Genomic DNA, 8866 nt, shown 5'->3' on the forward strand with positions numbered 1-8866 from the left:
AGTGGATTTTCAGTAGTGAAGAAGGGGTTTTGAGGTCTTGTAAAGGGGAGGGACACCCCTCTCCCTTGGTCTCTCATTTTGCTCATGTTTTGGCTCATAAGGGTAGCACGTATGCTTGGTTGTATTTGGCCCTATTTCAGAGGTTTTTGGGTGTTATTTGAGCATATCTTACCTCTGTTTTTGGTCAGATTTGTGGTCCCTTACATGCTTAATATACTTTCTTTGTACTCCCCCATTTTGCCTAGAAGTGCATCTAGCCATTAGACCATCGTGCTTGCATGTTCTTGCCTAGCTTTGTGAAGCTTTTGGTCATGATTTATCATGATTGAGGTCTTTTGGGTGCTGGTTTGGTCGTATTTGCCATGTTTGGTATAGCCCCTTTGTATTTTGGCTTGTGAGTCTTGGGTGTGTGAGTCACTAGCATGCTTTAGTTGGGTGGTTTCAATGATTTGGAGTCATTTCATATGCCATTTCATTCCTAATCCATGCTTGTATGCCCACATTCATCATCAGTTTCTTGCCTTGAAAGGTTGTTCTTTTGTGCCTTGGAAAATGGTCATTGTGCATGCCTATGTGTTTAGACATTAGGCTGCCATATCAGTGGGTTTTGAGGGCCTTTTTTGCATGCTAAAACTCCATTTTGTATTGAAAAATTCATGTTGTGTTTGCATGGGGGAGGTGTTGAGCAATGCTCCCATTTTTGGCCTTGAATGCCCATGTTTTGGACTCATTCCTTGGTGTGTTTTGACCATGATCTATGTATGCTTTAGTCTTGTTTTGGGGTCCCTTGGGACTGTTTTAGGTCATTTTGGTCCTTTAAGGTTTGGTTGACGTAGCTTTGGTTTGACCCCCTTTATGGGCTTCAAGTGTTGGTCGTTGTTGCATGTCTCGCTTGCATGTTTTGTTTGATTTGGCATCATTCTCTATTCATTTTCAGAGCTTAGCATGTTGGTTTAATGCCCATATATATCGCCTTTAAGTATGCTTAGAGTTGTCCCCTTTTATGCTTAGGTGATGGACCTTGATGTGTGCATGCTTGCATGTATCATTTGTGCTCTTGTGTATCCTCTTAGGCCACTGTTTCGGGGGTGGGCTGAGGTCCTCTCATTTCAGTATAAGTCCGTCTTTGCATATTTTGCATGCTTGCATGTTGTATTGCATTGGTTGCATGCTTACATTGTATCATTTTCTCATGTTTGCATGTTGTTTAGTTAATGGCATTACATAGTCTTGTTGTATGCTTGATATGTCCATATTGCATTAGTCTAGCATGCAGGATTAGATAGTGTCATGTTGCGTTGGCTTAGCATGTTCATGTTATCTTACATGAGTTGCATCACTTTGCATTGTATATTGCATCCATGCATTACATTTGGCTTGGTTTGGGGTGTCAAGCCAAGTATGAGGATTGGGGAGTGCTCATACTCCAAGTGATGTAACACGTCTCAACCCTCGGTCATCAATCCCCTTGACCTCAACATGACAGGGTGTTGGCATTCATTTTTTTTTTTTGTTTGCATGCATTTACATCAAAGTTGCTAACTTGGCCTTTTAGGCCATCATGCATCAAAAGTGCACAATTGATGGCCCGAGGGTCGAGGGTCATGCTCCCTTGAGTCCCTTGCATGATAGGGAGTGTGCCCATGCTCGCATTTGCTTGAAAATTCCATGCCATACACTGCTTGCCCTCTGCTGCTGTCAACTGCAGGCTTCAATAGGAAGATTTGGCCGGCCGGCAATGATGAGTGCCGACCGGCAAATAATTTTGGCCGAGAGCAAAATCTTTAGCCGATAACCTCATTCCCATGGCCGGTGGCCTTTTGATTCGGCCGGTGGAACTCCACTGCACTCAGAATGAAGTTCCGAACAGTTCAGGAGACTTTCATAAATTTCAGAGGGGCAGGGCAGTGTCAACAGAGGCAACAGTGCTATGGCAGCAAATTTCCGGGCGAGACGAGTCAAACTTGCATCATCCACGCATCCCAAGGCAGGGCTGTGGCCACTTTAATCCTGTGTTTAATTTGTTAATTAATTAGAAATTCTGTAATAATTAATTTAGTATTATTTATTCGGACTGTAATATTTATTTGAACCCTCCAAGCGAGGGCAATTGTGTAATAAGTGTGCGTGAGTGTGTGTATGTCTTCCAACCCGATGTCTTTCTTCCCTTTTATTTACCTGCTTATGATGGTAGACTAGGGCATATTTAAATTAGCATACCTTATGCTATGCATGCGTGCATTCATACATTTGTCTTGCATGCACCGGGCTCGGCGCATCATTCTAACTGCATTTGTATTTCAATTCCAAATCGAATACGTGTTAGTTGTAGCATTTCACATGTCATTGTAGATTAGCCAAGCCTATCTTAGTTGCATTTTGCATGTGTTGCATTAGCCATCCTAACATGAACTAGGATCATGCATATGATTACTAACTAGTTTTTGTTTTGGCTCAGAGTACTCGGTAAGCATTTATGCTTTAGCATACCGCATGCGTGTGAGTGTTGCCATAACAGCATGATTACCATGAGGCTAGCTGCTTATGTGATATAACTGCTTGAATGCCTGTGGATGGAGGTTGAATTGCCTACATTGGAACAATGCATTAAAACTGTGAGTTTTAAGCCCACTAGATAGTGGCAAGACCATCTTTTCTAAAGCCCACTTAAGGGTGGCAAAACCTGCATTTTAGCCTACTTGCGAGTAGCAAACCATCTTCAAAACGAGCATGAAATGTTTTGTTCCAATTTAAGCAATTTGGTCTATACTTGTTTGCTGTGCGCATAACATAGTAATTCTAGGCTAATAACCGGAATAAGAACACATAACGTTTTCAAAGACGGATATCACGGTTAGTAGAGGCCGATCTTCGGATCGGGCGAGAGGGGGTGCTCAAAGCTGACCTTCCCCAATCGTACCCAAGCTGCCGAGTCGAGGCAACCTTGGTGATGACGGACACGTGGCCTTTGGCACCGAGTTAGGGTTTCCTAAATACCCCCTTAAAAATTATTTAGGTGGCAACTCTGTATCTGGCAAAGCAGTCCATGTTTGGCACTTGTTTTTTAAAAATCTGTTTTCTCAAAACGATTTGCCAGATTTGGACTCTTTGGTTCAGATTAAGAACCGTGACACAAATTGAGTCTGAACTGTAGCACGAAGGCCTCACGCGGGCGCGTTTACACCATCCAACTAAGGTAATAGCCTTTGTTGCAAGCCAGATTGACTTGAGGCTTATACTGGTCGCGTACGCCGGCTTATCCGTCCTTGAGCGCCTTCTCATTGGCGACCATTACCTCGGCCTCCGTTGACTTAATGGCCTCTTTGAGTTTGGCCTCGGTTTCTATTTCTTTGACCTTAGCGGCCTTGGCATCAGTCTTGGCAACTTCGGTGGCAGCCTCCGCAGCTTCGGCTTTAGCCTCGGCTCTAACATTTTTGGCAGCTTTTGTTTTGTCTAGCAAGCTCCGTACGTAGGTTTTAGCTTCATTCAGTGAAGCAAGGAGACGTGTAGCTTCCTGTATCTTTTTCATGAGGTTCTTCTTCACCATCTCGGCCTTGACTACGTGGGAGTTGGCATATTGGATGGCTTGTAAGAAAAGGAACAAGTTAGAAAATTTGGCTAACTGAAGGAATTGAAAAGTGAAAATAGCAAAGAAGAAGTTAAGAAACTTACCAAGACTGAGTGGCGCATCATCATCGCGAAGTTTTCATATTGATTGAACTTGGTGACCTGGTTCATGTCGTCCGGTAGGAGAACAACTGTGGACAACGCAACGCCAATTTTCAAGCTTACCACTGCGTTATCGTTGGCCTTAAGGGACCTGTCACCTACAAGAACCTCGGGCGCCCATGTATCGTCGGGGTGGAAACTGCTCCCAACTCCTGGGCTTTCTGATCTCTTCTTCTTCGGTGACGATGCATCGGATGATTCAGCCTCGACTGGCCTTTTCTCAGCGTCAGCCGGTTTGGATATTCAGATAGAGTCTTCTGGATCCTTTTCAAAATCAGAAGGAATGTGGGTAATAGTAGCCTTTGCCTTGGCCTTTTTTACAGGTTTCTGCTTCGGCTTCGGCTTTGGCTGAGATTGTGGGGTGGACTGCATAGATATAACATCGGCAAATTGGCCAGTAGGTCCTCCGTAACTGTCGGTTTGTGACTCATCTCCTCGACGGTGATGGCAATGGTCACTTTGGAGTTCGACCGGCAGGACCGTACAAAATTCGACATCAGCGTTAGCACTAGAATGGTGGAATGAGTTGGGTTGCAGTAGAGAGTGAGAACTGTTCAACAGGATCCGAACTAGATGCGTAGTCTGGCCTAGGCGAAGATGTAGTTGGTGGAGTGGATGCGGAAGGCAGAGTCTGGCTTCTTTTGGGAATGTTAGGGAGCGGGAACCAGTATGTCGGCATGTAGTTCAATAGAATAGGGGCCTTGCAATTTTTGATTGGCAGACCCAGAAGCCGGTTGAGATCTCAGCTTGGGATATACTCCTGGCAAAAATTCTTTGACGGCTGGAGAGGAGCTGCAGAAACAATGAGAAAATAGTAGTATATTTAAGAGAAATAATTACTAAGTGTTAACAAAAATTGAACTGTGGGGTGACTAAGTTCTTATCCTCACCTTCCCAAAAAACTCCTCGGCGTAGTGGGCAGAGATGAAGATCGTCATCCAACGTGAACTCCCAGTTTCCCGAGACAATCAAATATCTTCTCCAGCACCTTTATTAGAGTCGGGAAAGTTGGCTATGAGCTTGTACTTGGTGGATCTGGGCTTCAAGTAGTAAGTATAGTCACTTTTGGATTTAAGGCCACTCATGGTGTAACAATATTGGAGGCCAGACAGAGTTATCCTAGCCTTTTATCGGCGTGCTAGCTCAACAACACCGTTGATGACCCTAAAGGTGCTTACTGCTAACTGCATGGGTTAGTTTATAGAAGTAAAGGACTTCTCTAAATAAGATGTCAAAGGGGAGTTTGATTCCATCCTCGATAATGGAGACTATTGGAAAGGGGTAGAAGGCCTCTCCAGGCATCATGGAGTCCTTTTCGCTAGCCACCCTGAGATGAACATCGGTTGGGATAGAGAACTCCTGGAAAAAATACTCAAGTTTGGTCGGCGAATCTATTCTCCACTTAAACATACCCATGATCTCAGCTAGGGTGATTTGGGTACTGTTGTCTGTGTAAAAAGGGTTTAATGTGGGTTCAAAGACCTTGGCAAGACCCTAATGAGCACTAGGGTAAGGGTTCTTAAAGATCTAAGAGAGGATTTGTTTCAGTTTTCCTAAGAATATGATTTCTAAGTCAAAACACAGGCCTAGAATCCATGCAAGTGAACAATATTCGAAGGCAAAATCTGGAAACAAAGCAAGAAAAGCAGAAAATAAACATGATTCAGAAAAAGATAGAGAAAAATAACAATGTGACAAGTGCAGTGGCATGGAGCAGCGGTTCAAGAACACGACCAAATTTAAAGAAAGACACGATTCAGAATCAAGAAGTCCAAAACCAGAGGCATTGTCAAACTTGTGAGCATCAATTCATGACATTTAATGAATGAGTACAAGGGAGTGTACAGGAACAATGAAGAAAAGTATAGTACAACTATGAATACAAATTCAATAGCAACACATAAGTGATTACAAATACAATTTAAGGCATGTGGAAAATTCAAGAGCAAAAAATATTGAGGAACACAGTCAAGAATAGTAGAGAACAAAAAATGAAAAAGAGGAAATTGAAGACTTATAGAATGGAACCAAAGAAATGGCCACTGGATTCGTAATCCCCGGACTCAGGTGGTGAGGAAGCAATGAAAAGATTGCCGAAGGTAATGAACAGATGGCTGCTGGAAGCTCGAAGGAACAACAATGGCGGTTTGAGAGTGGTTTGATAGAGAGAGAAATTTTAAAACGCAAAAGAGAAATTGAATTTGCAAAAATGAGAAGGCGAAGAGAGATAGAGAGAGTTTTGTCAAAAATTGAAAAGGCTCAAAAATGTAATGAAAGTACCTTGGACGACGTGCCTGTCAAGCGACGTGAACAGAAACGACACGATTCGATAACTCGTGTCAAGTATGAGCCAGTAAAGATGGGACATGTGGAGGAAATGCTTGAAATAATTGTGCGTGAAAACTCATGCGCAGTTGAAACTCTTGAAATTCTTGAAATAATGGGGTAAGAACCTCGGTTGGAGGTCGAGCTCAATTGAAATGCTTAAAAGAACTTGGTTCTTGGTTCTTGATTCTTGATTCTTGATAAAGTGGGCAACTGAATCATAGTTACTTTAAGCCAATGAGTCATGATCTCAATGGGGGTAGTATCTGAGTTTTGAGCCGGCATGTTGGTTAGACAAACAATATAGGTTCCATCACTTCAGGTTGCCGAGATAATAGAACCTAGGGGGCAGTTATGGGGAAGAACTTTGCGAATGATGCCACATGGCCAAGATAGCCCGAGATGTCGACTAAGGTGCCACGTGGATGAGTCATGTTGCTGAGGTGATCATGGCGTTGCTGAGATGTTTTGCCGTAATGTCAAAATCTCGAGGTATCCAAATAAGGGATAAGAGTCCTAGAACAAGGGATGATCATAGTCTGGATAAGGATAAGGCTCATGAAGAGTTTATCCCTATCTAGCCAAGAGTCTAGGATGAGCATTGAGCCTATGTCCAATAAAGTAAGTCTTCTAGGTGATCAGGTCACTGTTGGTTATAAAAGTGAGGCACCCTTGTGGGTCTAAAGTAAGTTTTTTCTTGGGAGTTTAAGTACTATTTTGATATCTGTGAGAGAGAAAGTTTACTGACTTGATCATCGGAGTTCCCCTAGGTGGACGAACCACCGTAGAATTCTCATCTCCTTATTAGTAGATATTTGGTTCATTTTATTCTGTCGGTGTTCTTCAGCTGAGTTTCCCTTTTGGTTATGTGGTTAGAAATCAACACCCACAAGTTATATAATACAATATATATAAATATATGTGTGTTCATATTCTGAAAACATAATGAACATTAAAAAAAAAAAAAAGCTTCTAAAAAGAAAAAAATAGAAAAATCAAAAAAGAATGAAGAAAAATGTACGAAAGACTGTTATTATAGAAAGCCATGCAGGTTGAGTATATCTATCTCAAAGTATTTACATTAATTAAAACATGTATTAAAATTATTATATTTTAAAGATGGTCCTAGCTTCCCTCTAGTCCCAGAGCAGACTAGAGAGTGCTGATGGGCCCATAGAGGCCCACCACGGGTTTCGTTTTGATAATTTGAATCATTTAATGTGTAGAATTTGTCGATTACTATATGCCTGTAAAAAATCATATTGATCGGATGTCGATAGCTACGTGATCAAATAAGTTTTCCATAAAAAAAAATAGATGGTGAATATTATGGTTTGGTTAATGTATGTGTATGATATTATTAGGTGGCTGGGACGTTGCACCAAGTGGGCGTTTCTTGTGGGGATACTGCCGTGTGAAAGAAGTACTCTCGATAGGTGACTACGGTGATCAAGAATTTGAAACTCAATGGCCCTGTGCTCCCAGCAAGCAATATTATGACCGAGGCCCAATCCAACTTTCCTAGTAAGTCAAGTAGTTGCTTTTGCTTTTGCTTTTGCTTTTTATTGTTAATCATGGAAATACTTTGACTTTATGTTTTCATAAATATTAATTTCAACAATTACAACTATGGACAAGCAGGAGAGGCCTTGGAATTGGACCTCCTGAACAACCCAGATCTAGCAGAAACTGACCCAGTCATCTCATTTGAGACAGCTGTATGGTTCTGGATGACCACACAATCGCCGAAGCCTTCTTGCCATGATGTCATCATTGGAAATTGGATGCCAATGCCCGATGACCTAGCGGCAAGTCGGGTTCCCAGGTATGGCGTCATCACAAACATCATAAATTAAGGTCTTAATTGCGGTCGTGGCCAGGATTCGAGGGTTGAGGATCGCATAGGGTTCTATAAAAGGTATTGTAGTGATGAACTATTTGATGTTAGCACCGGTGACAATCTTGACTGTAACAACCAAGAGCCTTTCAGAACCGGACTCTTGCTTGACTCTATGTAATTGCAACTGCCCTACAGTTGTTGCAATCAGTTGAAAACTGCACAACCTACTGTTGTACTAAACTAAAATAAGTGTGCACAATGATAATGACTTTCAACTTTTTTTGTTCTAGCTCCGAGTGATTGCTATATTTTCTAAAAAAACAAATGAAATTTGCAGACAAATTGTAGTCAAGGCCAAGAGACTACAAAAAGACCAGTTATGTAACACTCTATACTCTCGTTTACTTTTAAAATGTCACACATCACAAGGAAAATCAAAGTTGGCCACAAATATATATATTACTTTTATGAATATTCATGAATTAATACTGTAGAAATTAGTATACTATATACACAGTGAAAATAAATGGATTCGGGTATACTTTTCGCTCTCAAACCAAATTTATGGATCATGTGGGTGAATCATGTGCCTCCATTAATGTCTTTGAATAATTCCCAGTAATGGAGTAGTACTACTAAAAAACTACCCACGCTATTCATAGTACAAAGGTGGAATGGTTTATGGGAAGAAAGAACGTATCATTTTTTGTTGTGTCAAATACAGAACCCAAGTTTTGTTTATATAGGAGAGTTAGGAGATCCATAAGATAGATGTATTATCCCAGACAATGTCTATCTCATATCAACAATATCTAATTAATAATTATCAACTAATATATTGACAATTATCCATATCAAGATTATCTGATATCAAGATTTTCTCATATCTTGAAATATAATCCATTATTTTATTTGGATCTCTCCTAATCGGGTCATGCCACCATGGGCAAGTTCTAAACCCGACCCAATTTC

At 41.3% G+C, this 8866-nt stretch overlaps 1 pseudogene; it reads left to right on the forward strand.

Moving 5' to 3' along the window:
* Nucleotides 1-5839: 5839 nt before the first annotated feature.
* On the forward strand, nucleotides 5840-8072 carry LOC114266134 (basic endochitinase C-like; annotated as a pseudogene).
* Nucleotides 8073-8866: the final 794 nt, after the last annotated feature.

Source organism: Camellia sinensis, chromosome 5 (assembly GCF_055761805.1).
Source record: "Camellia sinensis isolate YWXY chromosome 5, ASM5576180v1, whole genome shotgun sequence".
In the NCBI taxonomy this organism is placed as follows: Eukaryota; Viridiplantae; Streptophyta; class Magnoliopsida; order Ericales; family Theaceae; genus Camellia; species Camellia sinensis.